Source organism: Dama dama, chromosome 20 (genome assembly GCF_033118175.1).
Source record: "Dama dama isolate Ldn47 chromosome 20, ASM3311817v1, whole genome shotgun sequence".
NCBI lineage: Eukaryota > Metazoa > Chordata > Mammalia > Artiodactyla > Cervidae > Dama > Dama dama.
Genome location: NC_083700.1, coordinates 77560134 through 77584802, shown reverse-complemented (window position 1 = coordinate 77584802; position 24669 = coordinate 77560134). Strand labels below are relative to the sequence as shown.

General features: G+C 41.5%; 1 protein-coding gene across 2 annotated transcripts in view; it reads left to right on the top strand.

Moving 5' to 3' along the window:
• Positions 1–24669, top strand: part of DNAJC6 (DnaJ heat shock protein family (Hsp40) member C6) — a 177309-nt gene that overhangs the window by 59077 nt on the left and 93563 nt on the right. Inside the window, exon 1 of one of the 2 annotated variants that reach the window (XM_061121687.1) lies at positions 1522–1573. The exons of the other annotated variant lie outside the window; for it this stretch is intronic. The gene's annotated coding sequence lies outside the window, so the exon portion shown is untranslated. Of the gene's footprint in view, positions 1–1521; positions 1574–24669 lie in introns of those variants that run through there. 2 annotated transcript variants of the gene reach the window in all.

Here is a 24669-nt window from a genome sequence, read left to right as displayed (position 1 = left end):
CTTGTCCCCTCTCCGCCTCACCCCGCCAATATTTTCGTTCAACAAAGAGTTACTAAACAGTCACATCTCCTCCCTAGGTGGAATGGGCTGTAACTGCCTCCTAGCGTTAGAATAGCCAGGTCTTTGCTGTCTCACTTAGGGATTTTACCCATTCTTGGAAATGTGCAAAATATGTGTCTTTCTATCCTGGCATAACATGCGTTCGTTTTCTGCTCAGTTGAGTTAAAGTCAGTCCTGCCGGAGGGCAACTGTTGGGGTGGCTTTGACTCGCCGAATCTTCCAGCAAATATAGGTTAAGTTATACAAAATGGGCGTGTCTGGATCTTACCAAGAGAACCTCTCGTCCCCAAAGCTTACCAGGCAGAGACACCCAGCCCCTTTCTTCTTCGCCTCACGTGCGCGAAAACACCCTCTTCTCTAGTCGTAGTAGTCCCCTCCCCCCACCCCGCCCCATTTTCCGCCTTCACCACCCCCGTCCCCGAGAATCTCCCCTCCCTTACTCTCTCTTTCCTTCCCTCCCCGCAGGCCAGCCGCGCTTGGAGTTGCCCTGCCGCGAGGCGCGGGGCGGCGCGGCGACACCTATAGGACTGCTTCCGGGCACTCCCCAGACAGAGGGTGGCTGGCCCGGTCGGGAGCTCGGCAGGGCCGGCGGCTCCACCGCGGCTGCACCAGGGACGCGCGCACCCGCCTGCCCGCCCGCGTCCCCCTCCCCTGCGCCCTAGCACCCGGCGCCCCGAGCCGCGCTCTGCCCAGGGCGGTGGCTTCGCCGGGCCCCGCAAAGCCCCTCTCCGCTGGCCGCTCCCCCTTTCACTCCTATTTGCGTCATGTGGGGCTCTTGATTTTTTTTTTTCCCCCCTTAAAAAAAAAAATCCCTCCTTTAGCCCTTTCCACCTTCCACCTCCCCCTTCGTCTCCTCAGGTTGATCCCCCCCCCCCCCCCCCCCTTCTCTGGGCTTGCTCATGAGCCTCCTCGGAAGCTACCGGAAAAAGACCAGCAACGATGGTTATGAATCCTTGCAGCTGGTGGACAGTAACGGGGACCTAAGTGCGGGGAGCGGCGGGGGAGGCGGCAAACAGAGAGTGAACGCCGGGGCGGCAGCGGCGCGGAGTCCCGCCCGGCAGCCTCAGGACCGCGCCAGCACCATGGACAGCTCAGGTAGCGCGCGGGAGGGCAGCGCCCCGCTGAACTCTGCAGGGTCCTCCAGTTGCGGCCCGGTTCACTAGCTCTCAACCCAGTCCGGGCTTGGGAGAGGACAGGATGAAGGCACCTAATACCACTGGGGTGTCGCGTCTCTAATTTCTCTAGTCCAGGGAGCTAGGAAACGTTAGATCAGTCCGGAGGCCCAGTGACCGTAGCGAGCGCCTCTTAATCTCTCTAGGCTGCTGGATACACCATCTGGGGGGCGGGGAGAGAAGGGGAAAGGGGAGGGTAAGGGTGGACAGGATTGGGGAGGGGGTGACGCGAGGAGCGGTTGGGAAGAAGGCGGGGAGCGGCAGCGGCTTTCACTCCCCAGCTGGATGAGGGGGAGAGGTGAAGGACGGAGTGTGTTGATTGTTTTTGCAGCCTGCTGAAGGTATTTATTCCAATTATTATTCTTGCAATGCTGATGTTATTTACAATTCTGTAAAGCTCTGCCTTTTCTCTACTCTGCTGTGTGCCAAGGTTAATGCTGTTACCTTTCTTGAGCAAATTTTACCTGGGATCTAGAGCCCTTTTGCACAGTTTTTATGTTTTGCACAATGAAATTTTTTTCATCTGTTGTTGGCTTTGATCTTGTTTATCATTATACTTTTGCAGTGAGTGTATTAATATTTCATGAACCTCTACATGTAAAGAAAATGGAAATGCCTATAAACTTTGCATCTGGGCTTGCAGCCGTCCCTTAGAAAGCGTTTTAGCAAGTTGCATTTTCTCTTGGAGATGCTCTTTTAGCGATTTCCATAGTAGAACATTTATTTAATATATTTGCATTTGACCTGGAATGTCATTACAGCTGTTTGCTTACCTTTTCAAGGAGCCAAAATAGGACGATTGTTTACTAAAGATAATTTATAATTGAGATGCTCATTGGTTAGTTCTATATTGGTAACTTTAATTCTGGACAACTAAGAACTCTGGGAGGAAAGATTTGTGTTGCGTTGTTGGGGAGGTAATGAAACCAAACTGAATTTAATCCCAGCATTTTGGAAAAGAAAAAAAGTTTGTTTTCTTTTAATTGTGTAATGACTCTTCTTGGGCTACCATTTTCTATTTTCCCCATCCTATTAGTGTGATAAAATATTGTCCACAGGTGTTCAAGTGTCCAGGCCGAAAACTAATTCTATCCATATAAGTTCTTATTGAAGTTAAATAAGGTATTGATGGGATGTTGTCTCAGGACTATTTTAAATTAAAGCTAAAATTATCCCTAAGGGACTGATGGTTTCAAGGGCTTTGGTATGATGTTTTACATGTTTATTTGATTTATGTTTTTCCAAATCTGTGTTATGTCAAGGTACAAACCATCTTTTGACAGGAGGTAGTCTCTTTTAAATCTTAAAAAAAAGATTCATACTCTAAATGATGCTACTATAATTCTTTTGGAACATAGTGCACATATATCAGATAAATGCAATGAAAATGAACATGTCCAAATGTATACAGAGGAGCCTCACTTCAAGGAAATGAGATATGAAATTCCAAGTAATTTAATTTTTATAGAGATTTTCATTTTAAAATTGGAATTTGTTTTTTAGAATAAGTTACCTTCTAGAATAAATTCTGCATTTGTTTTCTGAGCCTGGTTGTGTATATGCTGGGCACAGTGCTAAGTAAGCACTGTAGGGAATACAGTAGTAAATGAGACACCTCTGACCTCTAGGGGGCCATCCTATGATGGATGCAGTTACTAAATTCTGGATTTTTGAGGATTTTTTCCTCCTATCATTATGAAATCAGATTTTTTTCAATAGCTTTAGATAAAAATAATGAATTGCTTTGACAAATTATTGTAATGAAAAACCATTTTTATTGAGAATACTGTGATTTCTAAAGTGCCATTGCTAGGAGTTGATTCTTCTACTTGATTAAACTAGCACTGTATGACGAGGTTGCTAGGATCACCACCCATCCACTTTAGGCTAGGAGAATATTGCGGCTTTGTTTCAGCATTCATTTCAGGAGAATACTGTTTGGGTGAGGGGTTGGTCTCTGAGAATGTCCTTTCCTGTAGTCGGTAGCAAGTTTCATTTAGTAAGAAAACTATACCTGTGTATCTAATTATGGTTCTAGCTTCTAAGGTTTTCAAAGAGTGGACTTGTGCAGTCTAAATGTATCCACTTGTTTAAGGCATTTAACTAAACGCATGGATCACTTCTAAACTAGCAATAATTTGCCCATTTATTGAACTGATTGTACTGACATGCTGAATAGGATAGGTGGTTCATGGGGCTTTTGCTCTATTGAAAATGTTTAAGAATGAAAAGAATATGTCAAGATCCCTTAGAGAATGTAAAGCTTAGTCTTAATAATGCCTTACACTTTTATAGCTATTTATAATAGAACACTTGGACACTAATTTTATTTCCCCAGAATTCTGTTAGATAGGGTAAGCAGCATGTGTCCCTGCCTAGAGACTTGGGATCAAACCTCTGCACTATTGTTACTAGATGGAAAACCTAGAAATGTTTTAAACTTGTTCTCCATTTACAAAAGGAGAATCATCATAGTTGTCCTGACCATAGAGCTTAAGTCTGAGACTTGAAACAATGTAAGAATAGTTTTGCAGTTTTTCTTCTTTTTGCTATCTGGGCCCTTCCAATTTATGAGATGAGGAAACACTCTTACAGATGGCAGGAGACTTGCTCAAGGTAAAATAGCAAGTTAGTGACAGCTAGATTCACATCTTCTGACTCTTAAGGTCTAAGTGTTTCCCCATTGAACCAAGCTGTCTTTCTATGTAGGCATAGTATCATTGTTGAAATGGAAACAATCTTATCTACTTTGATTTTCCCCTCTGTTCTTAGATGAAAGACTGATAGATGTTCAGAGAAGTATAATGACTCTTAAGTTAACAGACTCCAGGTAGATTCCAGAGCAGTCTCCTTGCTGGGTTTGTTCTGCAGAGCTCTCTGTCTGTCCTGGCTTACTTTCTCTTCATTTAAATTATTTTCTAGAAGATTGTCATTCGAAGGTCATCCTCTCATATCCCAAATGGCATTGCAGCTATCCCAATTCATTAACTCAGAAACTCCATATTTCTCTTATGTGTGTTTTACCTTCCATGGAAAGTAGAATCCACAGAAATGTTCCAACATTAGGCTTTACTTAAAAAATTCATAATGATAAGTCATAAAACAGACCAATTAAAATCCAGATTCTAATGGGATTTAAAAGGATAAGGATAAGGAGAACTGCTACAATGATTTAATGAAGTATAAGGATGATGAAGAATGCTAAAATGTTTTCTTGCCTTGTATGAATCTGATCTGATGAATATTTTCAACAAATGTTTTCAACAAATACTGTTTTAGGTAGTGTTTAAACCCTGCATTCACAATGTGAATCTGGCTTTAACTTTATGAAATATTTACTTGGATAACTTCGTGATTCATTACTGAAATATCATCAGCATATAGGTACTGATAGTACTTACTTATAAACACCTGCCCATTTAAAGGTTTGAAGGTAGAAGGCAAAATTGATTCATCCAACTTATTTAGTTGTGGCTAAAGTTTGAGTGACTCTGGATAACCATTTAAGGATGCATCTGTGTCAAATTTCAAATGCTTGGAGACTGCTATGTTTCATAGACTTAGAAGGGGAGTCCACGTAGCCTATGATGTACGCTTTCTGTGAGGAAGCATTCACTGCCTCCTGAGGCAGTACTTTTGGATTGTTCTCCTTGGTACAGAGTCCTTTCTCTTATCTAGGCAAAACTCAGCCTTTCTGCCTTCTACATTTCAAAATAAATCCAATCTCCTTCCAAAGATTTTTTTCATCAGCTTTTATTATAAAAGTTGTCTATGCCCTTGACTGAAAAAGAATAAAAGATTTCATAAAGGAACAAAATGAAAAATGTAGAAATGTACCATCTCCCCTCTCGGATAGGCCCTTGCTCCAGAGATAATCCCTGTTGAAAGTTTATGTAAACAAATATATGTTGTGTGTATATATGTGTGCATATTGGAGAAGGAGATGGCAACCCACTTCATTATTCTTATTTGGGAAATCCCATGGACAGGGAAGCTGGGTAGGCTACAGTCCAGAGGGTCACTAGAATCAGACATGACTTAGCAACTAAACCACCACCATGTGTGCATATATAAGATTAAAATTACAATAATAATTTGTAATACAAATTCAAAGTTGTAACCATATACTTTATATACAATTGTTTAATAACTCTTAATGATAAAAATAGCTATAATTTAGCAATTATAATCTAGGCATTGTGCTAAGCATTGTGCATATGATATCTTGCTTAACACTCATAAGAATTCTTTAAGGTGGATGATAGTTATTTTCCTCTTACAGTTGGTTAAACTGAGGCACAGAGAGCTTAAGCAAGTTACCTGAGGTTACACAAGATCTCCTCATAGTATATTGTGTAAAATTCCATAGAAAAATGCCAATAAGACTGGAAATTAAGCATTTATTAGTAAATATTTCTATCTGCTTCTTCCCGTGAGGTAAGAAGGAATAAGAGTATCTGAGAGAACTGAAATGAGTGTAGTTGTTTTTCACGTTGAGCCTCATGAAACAAGACAAATGTCTCCTTTTGTATTAAATATAAGGAATTTTTAAATGTTGGAAACAAAGGAGATAGAGCAAAAGGAGTATTGGAGAAGGGTTATTAAATCCTGATATAACACTGAAAAAGAGTGTAATTGGTGGAGCTTCATAAATTTATGGAACAACGTCTTGTCAATTGTCAATTGAAGCCCCAATACTTTGGCCACCTGATGCAAAGAGCCAACTCATTGGAAAAGATTCTGATGCTGGGAAAGATTGAGGGCAGTAGGAGAAGGGAGCGATAGAAGACGAGATGGTTGGATGGCATCACCGACTCGATAGACATGAGTTTGAGCAAACTATGGGAGATGGTGAAGGACAGGGAAGCCTTGCATGCTACTGTCCATGGGGTTGAAAAGAGTTGGCCATGACTGAGTGACTGAACAGCAAAATCTTGTCAATGGAGATGAGTCTTTACTGCTCTGGGAATTAGGTCCAGAGTGTTCTCAACTGGACATCAGGAGCCCATTGTGGTACGTCAGAAAGCCAGCCCAGTAGATCTTTGTTTCCTTTCTCTACTGGTAGGTCCCCTGCCTCCCACCTCCACCTCTGTTTCTGCATATACTGTTCACTCAGCTTTGGCTAGCTTATCCCATAGCCATTTAGATATCTACTTTTCCATTTTATCTTCTACTCATTCTTCAAGACTTGGCTTCCATATTTTTTAACCCTATAGGCTGCATGGTTCCAAATTGGGAAAGGAGTACATCAAGGCTGTATATTGTTATCCTGCTTATTTAACTTATATGCAAAGTACATCATATGAAATGTTGGGCTGGATAAAGCACAAGCTGGAATCAAGATTGCTGGGAGAAATAGCAATAATCTCAGATATGCAGATGACACCACCCTTACGGCAGAAAGTAAAGAGAAACTAAAGAGCCTCTTAAAGAAGGTAAAAGAGGAGAGTGAAATAGCTGGCTTAAAACTCAAGATTCAAAAAATGAAGATCATGGCATCCAGTCCCATCACTTCATGACAAATAGGTGGGGAAACAATGGAAACAGTGACAGACTTTATTTTCTTGGGCTCCAAAAATCACTGCAGATGGTGACTGCAGCCGTGAAATTAAAAGATGCTTACTCCTTGGTAGAAAAGCTATGACAAACCTAGATAGCATATTAAAAAACAGAGACATTACTTTGCCAACAATGGTTCATCTAGTCAAAACTATGGTCTTTCCAGTAGTCATATATGGATGTGAGAGTTGGACCATAAAGAAAGCTGAGCACCGAAGAACTGATGCCTTTGAACTGTGGTGTTGGAGAAGACTCTTGAGAGTCCCTTGGACTACAAGGAGATCAAAGCAGTCAATCATAGAGAAGATCAGTCCTGAATATTCATTGGAAGGACTGATGCTGAAGCTGAAGGTCCAATACTTTGACCACCTGTTGCAAAAAACTGACTTATTAGAAAAGATGCTGATGCTGGGAAAGATTAAAGGCAGAGGAGAACGGGACGACAGAGAATGAAATGGTTGGATGGCATCACTGACTCAATGGACATGAGTTTGAGCAAGCTTCGGGAGTTGGTGATGGACAGGGAAGACTGGCATGCTGCAGTCCATGGGGTCACAAAGAGTCAGACACAACTGATTGAGTGAACTGAACTGATAGGCTACATGAGTTGAAGCAATCTTCATGCTCCTCCAGTGGCTTACACATCCCTGTCCTAGCTCTCATCGCATTGAATTGTGATGTGTTGCCTGGTCTGTCTGTCCCTCTAGACATTAAGTAAAGTTCAGAACAAGCCTGTGTCTTATTCACCTTTGTACTCTTGTCACTGCTTGGCATTTATTAGGAGCTTGATAGATATTCTTTGACTGAAAGCATGAACGGATTTGAATTTTTAAAAAGGGCATTTATAATGAAATATGCCCATCTAAACCTAAAAATAAGCATACAGCTAGATTTTCACAGAAATGAGGCCAGACTTGAAAGAAATTAAACTGTTGGCAAAAAGCTAGACCAATTCAATAATGAGCATTTTTCATATGCAAGGAAACCAGACCAGGGAGAAGGATGATTAATACATTTCTCAGACTTCCAAGAATTTTCTAATGTAGAGATTAATAGCTTTACAAAAGATTGCTTTCTTGACCAAAAAAATATAATTTATTGTATGATTCCTCAAGGTACCTCTTTCAGCAGAAAAACAGAGACACTAAACATACATAATTTTTAAAAAATAGATTAACACTAGATAACTTTTTTTCTGTAGACCTACATGTTTCTTCACCAGTATCCCAAGGTTTGAATATTTGCCATTTTCAGGTATAGTGTTAAACATGATTTTGGTATCACCTTTGACCATGTGTGTTAATAGTCATATACAAATGTTATGGTGACTTACTGCTTTTTATAACCTGTATTCATCATCTTGAACTCCTTTTGGAAAGAATCTATAATTTTGAGGTGACTTGAAGAATCCTGTAGTTTAGATTGTGCATTTTCTTGTTGACAAAACTTTTAACTCAGGATAAAACTAAATTACAGTTAGTGTATATTAAATAATTTCTCTTAAAATCTACTTGGAAGCTTTTGACAGAGCAGCTCAGTGTATGAGAATTAGTCCCTCACGGTCAAAGGGATTAGGAAATTTCATGACATGTTAAGAGATCTGGCAGTCTCTGTTACCTTTAGTTACTTTATCTGACATGTCACAGGCTATAGTCTAGATCCAGGTATCTTCTTATTTCATTAATGCATCAAAGCATAATATTTTAGGTGCTGGGGATAGATATTAAAATTCAACTGTATGAACTGTTAACAATGCAGATAACCCCACCAGGGAAGCAATCAGATGACCCAGTATATTCTGTGTAGTGTTGGGTTGGCATTTGTGGGAAATGACCGTTGACATGTTACAACTAGAGTATTCTACCTGGTGGCTTGCAGGTTTGTGTGGCATATGTTGTTAGTCCTTTCATGATTTTACAAATATTATGCTGTGAAAGATGTGCACATTGGAACCAGGCATATAGGTGGTATAATAAGAGATGGAGAAAATGTGAAGGAGGTGCAGAAGGAGGAGCCATAATTTGAACCAGGAGGACTAAGAAAGGCCACAGTGGAAAGTGATGTTTGAGCCTGAAGTCAGTAGGTGGAGAAGGAACTGAAAATTGGTTGGAGCTGAGGGCTAAGACATAGTGGTATCATCATGCATGGTGTTTTGAGAGACCTGCATTTAGATCTGGAAGGTGAAGCCCAGATGGGTGGGAGATGCTCTAGTGGATGGTGCTGGAAGAGAGATCCAAGTGAGCCTGCTGAGGAGGTTGGACTTTACTCTGTAGGCCGTGGGAGGGTGCTGAAGATTTGGGAATCTGGCTGAGGCAAGCCTGACTTATCCAACAGGCATTGTGCCTGGAGAGTACAATAATTTGAAGGCCCATAAAAATATCTTGATTTCAATTTCTTCTAAAAACCTAGAATAAAATAAATGAGTATATAAGTAAGCAGTTCATCTTTGTATCAATGTAGTTAAAAAATACATAAACTTTTTTAAAAATGAAGGAGTGGGCGCAGGAAAGCAAAGGGCCCACAGAGTCTCCTGCAGCTCCAGAGAGGAGTGTGATGTGTGGAACCTGGGAGAATTTGCAACTGTGTATGGGGTGAAGTCCATGTATGGTTCCTACTGGTGTCCTGGCTGCATCAGATGTTCCTGGAATGCTGATTGAAAGCTCTGATTCCTAGGCTCCAGGAATTCCTGACTTAGTAAGGAGGGAGGGGGTGCCCTGAAAGGGAGCATACACCTGGGAGACTGGGAGAACAGTTACAGGGAAGTTTAGTTGATGACCTGAGAAATAACTAAGGCCCAAGTCAGGGCAGTGCCAACAAGATTGGAAGGAAGAGGCCACTCCCGAAAGCATTACACAGAAAAATGGACAGGGACTTTCCTGGTGGTCCCTGTGGTTAAGAATTTGCCTTGCAATGCAGGGGACTCAGGTTTGATCCCTGGTTGGGGAACTAAATCCCACATTCCATGGAGTAGCTAAGCCTGAGTACCACAACTAGGGAAGTCCATGTGCTGGAATGAAAGATCCCACCTGCTGTAGCTAAGATCTGATGCAACCAAATTTAAAAAAAAAGGAAAAGAATGGACAGCTGACGAGATGTGGGGTTGGAGGCGTAGGAGCGCTAGAGATGATTAGCTTGGATGGCAGGAGGAGAGGAGGTAGTACTTCTGGTCTTGGGCAAAAGTGGCAAATATGACCAGTCGGTTTTCTCTGCTGCAGATGCCCCATGGGTACGCTTGTGGAAGGGCTGAATCTACTGTCAGCTTGGCACAAGCTTTCACCAGGCCCCCAGCATTTCGGTAGGCTGCTCATTGGGCTGTGCAGATCTCCAGGGGAGTGCTGTGGAGGGGAGAGGACAGGAGGCAGGAGCAGAACCCATGTTTACCTGGAGGAGGAGTAAGGTATCATTGGAAATGCTAGAACTGTAGCTCTATGCCACTGGGTGGAGTCCAGGACCCAGGCTGGAGGCCAGGATGGTGTAGGGTAGCCAGCCTGCCCTTATGCCCCTTCTCACCGGCAGAGCCCTTGGCTCTGGTTCATTGCTGTGTGATGGAGGCCCAGGAAGAAAGTTCAAATACCAGAGAAACTTGGAAGATGTTACTGCGGCAGGAACTCTTGGTCTCTATGGAAGTAGACAAGGGCCTGAAAAAAACACCTGACCCGAGTAGTTCTCCAGGCCTACCTTGTACCAGCACTGGGCCACTTGAGCATTGCAGCACAAGTTCTAGCAGGACAGAAAACCCCATTTCTCCTCCTCTCTCCTCCTCTGCAGTCCTCCTTCTCTCTTTTTGCTTCTTTCTTTCTCTTTCTCCTTTCCTTCTATCTTCAACTTCTTCATCTCCCTCTTTCCTACTTTGCTTCTGCTACTCTTCCATTCCATTCTCTCTCTGTTCCCCTTTACTGTCTGGATCTCCTCCCTTCTTCCCAGTCGGTGAGTCAGCATGGTTGGGAGACTTGGAGCCCCATGCCATAGGAAGTGTGTGGATGACTGTAGTTTTGGGGTGTGTGTGTGTGTGTGTGTGTGTGTGTGACTTAGATCCAGCCTGCTGCATGTTGTCCAATAGGTGTGAACAGTGGGGTCTACTTTCCAGTTTGGGTAATTGCATCTGACCTACCTAAAATTTCACTTGCTGTTTCAATTAGCAAAGTATTCCATGCTGTGACTTGGTGATGAGAGGTTTCATAAGCCTCCATCCCAAAGGTAACTTTATTTCATTCAGATGAAGGAAAGAATTTTACTTACTAATTTGCAGTGAGGGAGTACAAGATCTTAGCCTGCCATTTCCCCCTCCCAATCTCTCCTACTTCAGTCCTGCAGGAAAGCAGAGCTTTCTCTTTCCTCCCGCTGATGCTGAAACCTAGATAAATTGCTCTGTTTCCATTATTTCCAAGTTCAATTTCTTGGTGCTGTTGAGCAGTGGGGGTATTAGGGAGTCATGATGCAGAAACCCCAGATTTATGCTCCAGCTCTATCATTTACAAGCTGTGATCTTGGGCAGGTAATCCAAGTGAGAAAATTCATACTGACCCTGCCTGTTTCACAGGCACAGTGGCATGTAGATGAAAGCACCATGCCATGAATAACCCTTCATTTGTTCACATCACCAGTGTCTCCAGACTGCCTGCTATGTGCTGGCACCATTCTGGGCATAGGATAAGACAGCTAAAACCTCGACACTTATAAGCTTATATTATATTGCAGAAGACATACCACCATCCAGTAAGCAAAGAGAAAGGATTATATGGTGTGTCAAATGCCATGGAAGGACCAGAGGGGGAAGAGTTAACTTTGGGTGGTGGAGGCCTGTCTTACAGAGCATGCCCAGGAACGCCTTTCTGAGGAAATGACATTTGAACTGACACCTGAAGAAACAGAAGCAAGCAGGAAAAAAAATAGGAAGAACTGGGACTTCCCTGGCAGTCTAGTGGTTAAGACCTTCTGTTTCTAATGTAGGGGATGCGGGTTCAGTCTGTGGGTGGGGAACTGACTTCCCACATGCCGTGTGACGTGGCCAAAAAAAAAAAAAATTGCAGAGCTGGATAAAGAGCTTTTAGTATAGCATACAACAAATGCAAAAGCTGTGGAAGGGGGAGAAAGCTCTGCAGAGAGGAGCAGTGGTGTGACTGGTTCTTAGGGAGCCAGGAGGGAGTAACAACAAATGAAGTCTGAGTTGCGTTTCTAAGAAACTGTTTGTCTGCTCGTGTTGAGAAAGAATTTGAGGTGGCTTTGTAGGTATTCCAGATTGTAAGCCCAGCTTATTCACCATAGGTGAGGTCAATAACTATCTGTTCAACATTAGTAGCCAGCCTTTTTTGCTTTTCCAAGTTCAAATGACATTTTCACAGCATCCTGGTGTTGACCGCATGTTTTCTAAAAATACCTTCTCACATTTATTTTTATAATATATTTATAATTATAATTATCCACTGGAGTAGGTGGCATTTATAAAATGTTTTAGAGATGAGGAGCTCTGCTAAGTTCAGTAAGCTGATACACAGCCAAGCCAGCAGCAGGGCCCAGGTCTTCTGACATATCGGAGTGTGATCGAGATTGCAAAGGGGGAGGGCTGTGAGGGCCAAGATGTATCAGCTACTTTACATCCTAGACAGGCTGGAGACAAGCTGGAGGGAGAGAAGAGGAAAAATTGGGTTTTTAGCTGTTAGGGAAATTGGCTTAGGTTGCCTCAAAAAAGTATATAGCAGGATTTCATTTTAATTTTTGGTCTTAAAATCCAGCCATTAAACCCCCTCCATGGTAGGAGGCTGGCTTTGTCTCTCGGTGTGCCAGGAGAGGACTGTCTCCATTATGCCTCTTGCTGGCAGGCGTTCACACTGTCTTGTTTTGTGAGCATTTGCAGTCGTAACAGAAGACAGTTCTATTTCATATGTTGCTTTGTTTTCGAGCCTTTGCATGAGAGCTGTGCTTCTTGTCTCTTAAAAACCAAAACCAAACCAAAATAAAAGCCCCTGTTCTTGTGTATAGCAGTGATACATGTTTGTGAAAAGAAAATTTAAAGCAATTCAGAGAGTGGTAGGAAAATGAAAACAAAAGTCCATTTTCTTTCAGCTTGTAGTCTTACTTTCCAGGTATAATGAATACTTAATAATTTCTTGCATATACTTATAGAAGATTCAAGAATATGCAAGTTTATATACATAGACACATGCAGATTCCCGCATACCCACACACATATACACACATTCATATACAATGTACACCTGTATATCCTGGAATCCTTCTATTCCTGCTGTTATGAAACTTGATTTTTACTTAAAACTGTCTTGGATGACTTTCTTACATTCGTACCTAGAGATGTAACTCATTTTCTGTAATGACTGCTTTGAATTCCACTGTGCAAGTTCCTCAAGTGATAGGTAGTAAATATCTTTGAACATATATTTTTGTGTACGTGTGGTATACTTGTGGGATAAATTCTTAGAAATGGCAATGCTAGCAGAAAGAATATATTCATTTCACATTATGGTAGATCTTGCCAGAGTGCTTTCTAAGAACCTTGCACCAACTTAGATTTCAACTAAGAATGTGTGAGATTACTTTTTTCCCCACATCCTTGTCAAGTCTAAGTATTATCAAACATCTTAATTTTTGGCAATCTCATAAATGAGAAATAGTGATGGTTGTTTGTTTAAAGCTAGCATTGCATCTTGATACTTCCATAAGCTATTTTTGTTTTTTGAAATGGGATTTGATTACTATTTTATTTCATAGGTAATACATTCTGTGCGGTGCTGTGCTTAGTCGTTCAGCCATGTCTCATTCTCTTCTGACTCCAGGGACTGTAGCCCGCCAGGCTCCTCTGTCCATGGGATTCTCCAGGCCAGAATACTGGAGAGGGTTGCCATGCCCTACTCCAAGGGATCTTCCCAATCCAGGGGTCAAACCCAGGTCTCCCCTTTGCAGGCAGATTCTTTACTGTCTGAGCCACTAGGGAAGCCCAAGAATACTGGAGTAGGTAGCCTATCCTTTTTCCAGGGGATCTTCCTGACCCAGGAATTGAACCAGGGTCTCCTTCATTGTGGGTGGATTCTTTACCAGCTGAGCTACCAGGGAAGCCCAGGTAATACATGTTTAGGGCAAAACAGTTTAGAAAATGCAGAAAAGTACATGCATACAGACAGACACATACACACACAGAATAGCTGGTAAACTCATGTTCCATGGATGGCCATTGTTAGCGTTTTGGAATTTGTCCTTTTGTCTCTTATGTGAAAATATGAATGAAAAGTTACCTTCTTGGCTGTCCATCAGTTGTGGCTTCTAGTTTTCTTGTAGATACTGTAGTGCATCAGTGGAGAGAGCCCTGGAGTTGGAGCTAGTGGTTGTTCTAGAGTCAAGTTTTGAAGTCACTGACTAGCTTTGGGACTTCAGACAGTGCTTCTCTCATCCAATTGTTAGGAAAGCCAAATGGCATATGGTATATAAAAGCACCTAGTGCCTTCCCTGCCTGATGGTAGATTCTTGCTAAGTGTTGGCTACATTAAGAGGTTTAAGCTAAGTGAGTCTGTGTTGGAAATGTTTTATTATCTTGAGTTTTTTCATTTTTACAATGTTCTGAGCATTTTTTTTTTAAAGACAATGTATGGTTAGCATGTAGTACTTATAAATACGTGGGGTTATCAGCAGAACTCTTGGACGAGGCTATCTGCAGGCTTGATGCATTATCCGGTGCTCAGGACAGCCTAGTTTAAGGAGAATTTTCAGGGTGAAGGATGAAATCCAGGAACTTTCCAAGGATGAAAGGGATCTACTATTTAAGTTCTAATCATGCTTAGCCAATGCTTATTTTTGTTTATTTTTTTTCTGTGTTGTTACCAAAGCTAGCTCGTGTAAAGCTGGTTCTCAGTGACTCTGTCCCACTGCCCCTGCCCCTGACACTTGGCAATGTTTGGAGACATTTTTGGTTGTCGCCGTGTGGAGGAGGGGTTGTTCCCGACATCAAGTGGATAGAGGCCAGGATACTGCTAAACATCTTACAATGCAGCAGACAGCTCTACACAATGAAGAATTATCTGACCCAAAATGTCAGTAGTTTGAAGGCCAAGAAGCTCTGATGTTAATGGGATGGATATGTTTGTTTATGAGTTAAAGTTAGCGAGTGTGGTGAGGTATGCATTCATGGATTCATCAAACTGGTCAGTGCTAGGCTACAGATGAAGCTGTACCTGAAAGGAATTTCTTCCTGGCTGCAAAGAGGCCCTTTGCTTTTCAGGAAGATGTTGTGGGAAAGGCCTAAGTTATAAAATGGTTCTGTTCGGCTAGGATTTTTACCTGGAAGGGTGTCCCTGTTGCCTCAGATGGTAAAGAATCTGCCCGCAATGTAGCAGACTTGGGTTCAATCCCTGGGTTGGGAAGATCTCCTGGAGAAGGGAGTGGCAATCCACTCGAGTATTCTTGCCTGGAGAATCCAATGGACAGAGGAGCCTGGTGGTCTACGGCCCATAAGGTTGAAAAGAGAGACATGACTGAGCTACTTAACACACACATACACATTACCTAGAGGCAAGCGAAGTCCTTCTGCTCAAGTTTGTGTCTCAGTTTCCATGGAATCCATGAGAGACTTCCTTTGTTCATTCAAGCATATATTCATTCAGCAAACACTATTAAATGACTACCAGCCAAGTAATGGTGTGAAATCAAAAAAAGAAAGGAAGAGAAGTCACAGTGTCTGCCCTGGGGGAGCATAGAAGACAGTATTGTGGTTCAGAACTCAGGTCTGGATCTGCATTGTGTTCTGGGCTCAAATCCTGCCTCTGCCACTTGTAATTTATGTGACTCTGGTCATTATTTTTGGATGGAGTGAATAATATCTACCTCATGTGACTATTACGATCAAAATGTTGACAAACATAGGCTGTTTAAAACAGTGTCTAACTCAATAACATTTTCTTTCACTATTATTGGAATTTTGGGGCCCTGTGGGCTATCTTGTTTAGGCTTTTCACATTTGATTAGCACTATGTTCCTTTTTCAATAAAGCCTTACCCAGAATCCTACTATATGAAATACATGAGAACAGAGCAACTCTGGTTAAAGTAAGGATGGGAGGCTGGCACACTGCTTCCTCGGGACCACTTGCTGCTCCTGCCCAGAAGTGGTTTCTTGTGCATAACTGAAGAACCTGAGGCTGAGTAGAATTCAGTTTGACAACCACTAAGCTCATCTAGTCCACTCCGTTTAAGAGTGAGGAGACCTGGAGAGAGGAAGTGACTTAAAGGGGGGATAAGGCAAGTGCAGGCAACACTGTGATGTGCGTGTGCCAAGCCTAGTATCATGCTCTAGGAGGGGGTTAAGAGAAGGCAGAGACAGACTTCTCTGTGGCTAGGATGTATGTAGGGCTGGTCTTGGAGGATGGGTAGACTTTGAACGTTTCAGATCAAGTTGGAAAGAATATTTTCAGAGGAAGAAGTAGGTGATAAAGGGAAGGAGGAAAAATCATTACTAGAGTCTTTAGTGAAGGCTCCATGTCTTACTGAATTATCTTTGGTTGCAAGTAATTAAAACCAAAGGGAAGGGAGTTGTTATCAAGTCACAGGCTACCTTCTGGGTCCCAGGGTCAGAGTGGAGCCTTGCTTCATTTGTACCTGGAACTCCAGAGCTGGCAACCACTCCAGTGCCTCATGGTTCTTGTTTTGCTTCCTTTTGTGCCTTTGCTTTTCCTTCATTCTCTCTGTAGATCAGCTTTCTTGTCTTCTCTGTGTGTATGGTTTCCCCAGAGTTCCCAGTGTAGATGTTGCTGATTCAAGCATTCAGTCTTTGCTGATCGTCTGTCTCTGAATCCCAAATCCTAAGTTTCAGAAGGAGAGGATCCAGTTGGCTTAATAGGTGTTACCTGTGTACCTCTCATCCAGTAGCTATAACCAAAGTAGGAGACGTGATGAGCCTGTTTTATGTCAACACTTTTGGCAAAGCCCTACTCAAACTTGAAAAAGAAACAGCTTGACCCACAAGTTGCTCCTTCACATCACTGTGGACAGATGTCTGTGTATCTGTAACAAAGTAGGAGATAAAGAATATGGGCACAAAGTAAGTTAGTGGGGTTGATGAAGGCTTTTCTGAGGAGGGACCGTAGTGCTGGCTCTGAAGTGTTGGTGAGAAGGGGCTGAGGAAGACATTCTGCATAGGAGCTGACTAGAAAGGTAGAAGAACATGGAGTATTTGAGTAATAGTGAGTGTTGAGTACCTGTATGCATCAGTAAGTTCAGTCATTCACTTACATGGCAAATATTTATTGAGGGCTTGCTAGAAGGAGTTTATGTTAATGGATGAAGAAACAAAATTAAAATACTTAAATTGCTTCCCCCGTGTCATAGAGAATGAGAATATGAACCATATCTAGAATATTTTAATCTTAAGCATTTTTTTTCCTCTATATTTTTCTTCATTTATGATTTTTCTACTTATTTCTAAAAGGTCAAAAATGACTTGGAGCAAGGTTGGCTGCTCATGCTTTTTTAAAAAAAGGATAGCTGTTGAAATTATGCATTGTCCTTACTTCTTAAAGTGGGGATAGGCACATAATTTACATAACTGTGAAATGATTTGTATGTGGGTATATGTTTGTTTCAGGGGGATTGTTTCAGCATGTAATTTCTAAGATCTTTTCTAACTCTAATATTCACTATTCAGGGACTGGCTGTCCTTCATCTCAGTAATGTTGGCAACCAGTTAGACTTAATCTATTGCAGAATTACTTATAACAGAAAAAAAAGTTAAAGCTACCTAAAATGTTCCATTAAGAAGATTGGTTCAGGTTGTTATGATGTGACTACATGGTATTCCTAAACAGTCGTTAAAATAATTGTTCAAAGAATTTTAATATAATGAGAAGATCTTTAAAATATAAAATTCATGGAATAAGTAAAATTATATGCTGAATTAAACTATATAAAACACAGATGTATATATACACACAGAGAAATCATTATAAGTTTATGTAATAGTCTAAAAATGAAGGAACTAGATTTAAATATAACAAAAGGATATTTGGATAGTAGGGTACTAGCAATTTTAACATATCATTTTTAAGCGTTTTGCTATAGTTTTAACAATCAATTTGCATTTCATAACTAGCAATTTTATATAACTGTGTTCTTTTTCTGTAGTTAATTTTGTAGCTAAATTTTTGTTTAAGTAATTATAGATTCACATGCAGTTATAAGAAACAGTAGAGAGAGATCTTTGTAAACTTTGTCTATTTCTCCCAATGTAATATTTTGCAATACTCTAGTATTTTATCACAGCCAAGATACTGACATAATTTCCTGGTATTATCTGTGTGTGCATTTCCTGGTACATTGTGTGTGTGTGTGTATGGGGGGTATAAGTTCTATACTGTTTGTCACCTGTGTGGGTTCATGAATCAGCCACCACAGTCAAGATACTGAACAGTGACAACATACCACCAGAAGCCCTCATATTGTCCTTTTATAATCATATCCACACCCACCACTATTCTTTTAAAAATGTAGTCAGCTCTGATGTGTAGGGGCATTTATTTAATTTTGCTTCTTCATTATAGAACTTTAGGGTTGGAAAGGACTTGGCCATCTGATTGGTCACTCAGCATGCAGCCATCTTAGAGGGATGGTAAAGAGGTTTATGATCCTCTGGCCTCCTTCAAACACATTATGAGCTTGAACCCTCGCCCCACCCTTCACTCCAGACACCTTTGCCTCAGAAGTGTAAGTCTTAAGTTATTGCTCATTTTCTCTGGAAACCCTCATCTGACCCTCTAACTCTGGGTCAGATGCTTCTCCTCTGTGCCCTGATTATTCTCTGTATTTTCCTCATTGGAGCACTTTTCTCACATTATAATTGGGTAATCAATAAATGTTGGATAAGTACATGATGTCTGGATAAAGAGTCCTTCCCCAGTTTCTGATGAGACTCCATCTTCCAGCTCTCCTTCCTCTCCTACTCTTTCAGTGATGTTTGATCCTGCTGCACTTTGCAGCATTTATATGGCAAGCCCTAGTTTATTTTGACCATGCAACTGCTTGCCCAGTCCACAAATCCCAGGCTTCTACCTGCTGATACTGCCACTAGGATAAATAGCTCTCATCTTCTAAGCTCCTCACAAAACGAGGAACTTTTCTCTTTTCCTTCTCCATAGCTACAGTTAATATGACATTAATGACCTCTGTGAGCATCTCTGAGCCTAGCACTGTGCTACCTGCTTGATATGTATTATTCCCTTTTAATGCAGTGTGTTAAGGCAGTTAAGGCAGAGTGAGATGGAGTGTTACAACCTGTTCCTGGCACAGAGTAGGCCCTAATATTTACTTGCAGAACTAACCACCTTCTCTGCAAGAGTGGAACCCTGTTTGACTTCCTACTCTCAAGTTGCTTGAAGCCTAATCCTAGTGCTCTGGTTTATCTTTTTTCTTCTAGCTCTTATAGTCTTTCCTTGTGAGACAGATTGTTTCAGCCTTCTGTTGCCCTAGTCATTCTCCCATGAACACTTTTCAGCTGGCCACTGTCCCTCTTGTTTTTGGAACTGATCTCAATATTCCAAATTTGATTTGATTGCCTGGAGTTCTGGAGAGGGTGTTTAGGTCTGCAAGTAAATATGAGAGCCTGCTATGTGGCAGGGGCGTGTTGTAAGCCTCCATCACATTCTGCTTTCTTTATTCCTTTCTCCACATTGTCTACAATATTTGTGGGAGTATAGGTTTGACTGCAGGTAACAAAGGCCATCATAACTATAGCTTCAATAGATGGAAGCTTATCTCTTGCTCATATAAAGCCTGATCTGCAATGGCAGCTTGACTCTTTGGGATAACTAGGGTCTCAGGCCTCTTCTGTCTGGCTGCTTTATGCTCCTAGAGTTTTCCCCTCTTCTTCATTGCCTGAGATGACCAACTAACACTGTTGTTTTCCAGCATATCTCTTCTCTCTAAGACATACCCTAGAAACTGCACTTACTGCCACTCACATCTCATTGGTCAGAACTTAGTCACATGGTCACAACTTGCTGAAGGGGAGCCTGGGAATGTAATCTTTTATTCTGGGAGGCCATGTGACCAGATAAAAAGTATTTGCAAGGAAGAAGGGGGTATATGATATTAATGTGACAACTAGCAGTCTCTGTCACATCCCTCTTTGTATTCCCGCTCCAAAAAAAGAAGTCCCAGGTTGGTACTCTATAGCGACTGTCCTCCCAGGCTTATGAAGTTCCATTTCTAGGAAATATGGAAAAACAGGACCTCCTAGTGTGGACAAGAGGAATTTCAGAATTTCATGAAAGACAAATTCAGAATCCTTGATGAGAAGGTCACACTAGTATAAATAGCTGTCATTGTTTATGACTTACTATTTGTCTGCCATGCAGGTTTTAAATATTTAATATTAATTGTATTATTTGATTTTGAGAAGATTTCTAGGAGGCAAGTACTATTATTAATCCCCAATTTACAGATCAACTTTTCCAGAGAGATGAAGTCATTTTCCTAAGGTCACACGTAATGAAACTGCCACCTGTTTATCTTAGTATGCTGGTGGCCTGAGGTCATTGTCCCTTCACTCTGATGCCAGACAAATCAAGGATGCTCATTAACACTTTATGAAGTTCTCTCGTGTTCCTCATAATAGTCAGACATTCCTACTTATAACCTGAGTAGGAAGTGTTGTTGTAAGTAGGTTACGAGCCCCAAGTTGACAGGGCAGGTTCTACATCTTGCTGGCTGAGTATGAGCTTGGGTCACAGAGATTTGGTTACTGCATTGGCACAAGCTGTTGTCCTTGTGTGCCATCTTGCCATCATCAGTGCTCCTTAGGATATTTTCTTTTGCCCGAGGAAACAGATGCACAGAAATATCACAGAGCTTATGACATGTGGTAGCGTTGGGATTTGGCTCCATGTGGGTCTGATGCCAAGCAGGAACTCTGAATTTGCCCTCTGCTTCGTGTTCATTGCTTTGGTGGGCATGAACCCTGCTTCCTTATGTTCTGGAGTCTCTCAGTGTATCTTAGGACCTGGTACCAAGCCTCAGTTTGCTAGCTTTGTTGTGCTTGGTTAGAGACTGTAGGCTCTGATTTAACACAGATGTTTCTAGGTCTTTATTGGGGATAGTCTTGCCTTTTATCATTTATTTTTTTCCTCTTAACAGTATCACAGATGGTTTATATGTGCAAATATTAACAATGGGGCACTCCATGAGGAATCCATGTGTCTGTGGTTAAACTTCTTTTCCACCCCCAAATCGGCATATGTAGACAACAGGAAGGGGGCACTTGTAACCTGGATATTTCAGAATAACAAATATTTGGTGATAGGGGCTGCTTTAGAGCTGATGGGAGAGGACACCTTTCTGAATGGATAGCATTTGTAGTAGGATCTCCTGGAGAATGAAAAGGAATCAACCATGCAAAGAGCCTGGAAGAGCTTCCTAGTGGAAGGAATAGTAAAGGCCAATGCCCAGAGTGGGGAAGCAGAAAAGAGGCAAGAAATAAACTAATATGTTTGAGCCTTGTATACTTTATATATATTTTGTAACTTTTTGTTTTGTATTGTAGTGTAGCTGATTAACAATGTTGTGATGATTCAGTCCTGTCCGACTCTGTGCGACCCCAAAGACGGCAGCCCTCCAGGCTCCCCCGTCCCTGGGATTCTCCAGGCAAGAACACTGGAGTGGGTTGCCATTTCCTTCTCCAATGCATGAAAGTGAAAAGTGAAAGTGAAATCGCTCAGTCGTGTCCGACTCTTTGCGACCCCGTGGACTAATGCCCAACAGGCTCCTCCATCCATGGGATTTTCCAGGCAAGAGTACTGGAGTGGGGTGCCATTGCCTTCTCCGTGTGATGATTTTAGGTAGGCAGAAAAGGGACTCAGCCGTACACATATATGTGTCCATCCTCCCCCAAACTCCCCTCCCATTCAGAGCCTTGTATACCTTAGAGTTTGTTACAGAAGGGGAGTCAGAAGCTTGTTGTCAGTGTTGCCCATCCCACCCCGTCATGGAGAATCAATGGCTTATTTTTGGACAAGCTTCAGTGACGCTGGGGCAAACACCTTCATGCTTGTCAGATCTTACCTTGCCTAGGTACCTTTGGAAGAGAGATCAACAACTTCCTTGATGAAGTGTTTTTTTGTTTTTTTTTGGCTTCATTAACTTTTAGAAGTGGTTACACTGACAGTGTTCCTTCAGAAATCTCTTGAGATCTCCCAGGGGCTTTGAACATAAGAAAGCACTGATGTTTTTGATGTTAGCAGTGATTTGTAAAAATATTTAGATCACTCTTTCCTCTTAAAACCCATTCAAGCACTTAAACGGTTGGAAATCAGATGATTACATCAGAACCTGAAACCTGGAATTTATAGAAGATTGGAGGGTACTCAAAGGGTACTCTGTTGGCAGAGGGGCTGAGCTGCTCTGGAAACAACGACAGAGTCTGTCACTTACAGTGACGAGAGCCTCACAGATGTGCATCCGCTGGCGGCAGTCCATCCTCACTAACAGAACTGGCAGGTTTGCACATGGTTCCAGTTTGGGCACTTGGTTCTTAATCTAATGCTAATGCATCTCTTCATATTCAGGTTTGTAATATACTAAGAGGTTCTTTAAAGAAAGCAAAAGAACACAAGTTCAGTAATTAATTGTGGGAACTTAATAGTACATTCTGGACTTGTTTGGTATTTGCCCAGGCTCAGAAGAGATCCTTTTGATGTACTTCCAATAACAATAAAAATAATAGCTTGGAGAAATAAGCAGCAGACTGTTAGGTGGAGAACTGAAGTTCTTGGAAGAGCATTATCTTTTAATCACATTACTCTTTGGCATTGGCCATCAGTACACACCATCACTGCCTTATTTTTAGCTTACAAAGCACTTCCACAGGCATAATTTTACTCCCTTTTTACAACTGCCTTTGAGCTGAGTTTAATTATCTTGGTTTTATGGCTGAGGAGTCCGAGGCTCAAAAGGGGTAGCTTGCCCAAGATCACAACAGGCAGGTGACAGAACCAGGACTCCAACCCAGATATTGTTGTATGTGTGTAGTCAGAGTTCCTGAAAAACACAGTAGGTCTAAAATCTTAAAAAGCATTGGTGCCATCTGTAGGATAATGACTTAGGGATTTTTTCTCCTTGAATATTATTGTAAATACTTTCAGGAAATAACTGCAAATTCTGTTTTATACTAACCCTAATAATGCATTCTATAACCTCCTTGAGTCCAGAATTCTTCAGGACTATTATTTTCCCCCAAGCTTCAGTCTTTACTATCACCTTGTATTTGATTATATCATATTGAAGGCAGAGCCTGGAGAATCATCAAGGATTTGTAGGTTGTTTAAGTGACCTTTTTTTTTTTTTTTTTAAAAAAAAGGACAAACATAGTTATGAATATAAATAAAAATTATTTTGCAAAGTAACCAAGGCTTTAGCCATGTTCATATCTGATCTATTTATTATAAGAAATTCTTCTGAAGATATATTTTCAATCTCTTGGACTAGATAATTGAAAGAAAGGTGGCAGTTATGTTACTTTAACTATCCCTGCTTTAGGAGAGGGCAATAACAAAACATAATAGCAAATGAAAAAGAGGGCTCCCAGTTGAGATTATACTTGCAAAATTGTCTAGGCTGACATGAAAACTGCAAGTATAAGATGTAATCATGTGTATCGCAAGAACTAGGAGAACATAGACCACAAACTCTTAGGCCTGACAGCCTCTGGCAAGGTGGTAAATAATATAAGGTCTTTTAGAGTACTTTTTTGGGGGGATATAGCACACCAAATGTAGTACATCTAACACATGCAGAATTGGTGCTGGAGAGGAGATAGCAAAAATAGTCTTGAGACAGCAAAGGATACCTAGGAAAGCTTGTGCAAAGTTCCGGAAAGTGAGAGCATAGACTGTTGGGAGAACTGCAGGTGGTTTCCTGGGGCTGGAAAAAAGAGCCAGAGAATCCAGGATGAGTGAGGGAATGTGGGAGATGAGACTGTAGAGGCAAGCAGCTCCCATCATTCAAGGCTTGTAATCCCTGGCACCTGAAGCACCTAAATGTTTTTTAGAAGTGGAGCGATAAGATTAAATTTGCATATTATTAATAACAACATCCCTCTGGAGGGGATCAAAGAGATTCAAGGCTGGTGGTAGAAAGATCAGTTAGCAGGAATTCAGGAGACTAGAGATGAAAGGGACCGGAACTAAGGTACTAGCTAGTAGTTGATACTTAGAAAGGATGGATGGGTTTGGTGCCTGCCTGTGGGACCAAGGGTTAGGGGCAGGAGGAGACAAGGTGACTCTCAGATTTTTTTGTATCCACTCTTTCTTACCTCATAACTTTCTGTGCTATAAAGTCATGGTGGGTACAAGGGCTTTTGTGGCCCATCAAGTCTTCCCTAGTGGCTCAGATAGTAAAGAATTTACCTGCAGTGTGGGAAACCTGAGTTTGATCTCTGGTTCAGGAAGATCCCCTGGAGAAGGGAATGGCAACCCACTCCAGTATTCTTGCCTGGAGAATTCCATGGACACAGGTGCCTGATGGGCTATAATCCGTGGGGTCGCAAAGAGACACAACTGAGTGACTAACACACGCACACACACACACACATACAATGAGAGTTTTGTTTCTTAAACAGTTTATTCCCTAATAACCCCTTACACCCTAAGTTGCTAATGTCCTTGGGGCTTTTTTATTCAGAAAATCTTGCAAGCAAATGATTGTCTCTTTTTTACATGCCCATATCTCTTTGTTTGGGGACATTTAATTCTAATTCAGGAGGAGACAATTGTTTTAAGTAGCTAACCAGAAGTATGGTGATTCAGCTTCTTTAATTGGAAGATGATAAACCTTGTAATGTATAAACCGTATAAGTACCCAAAACACATTGATTTCCTTTAATGTAATAATGA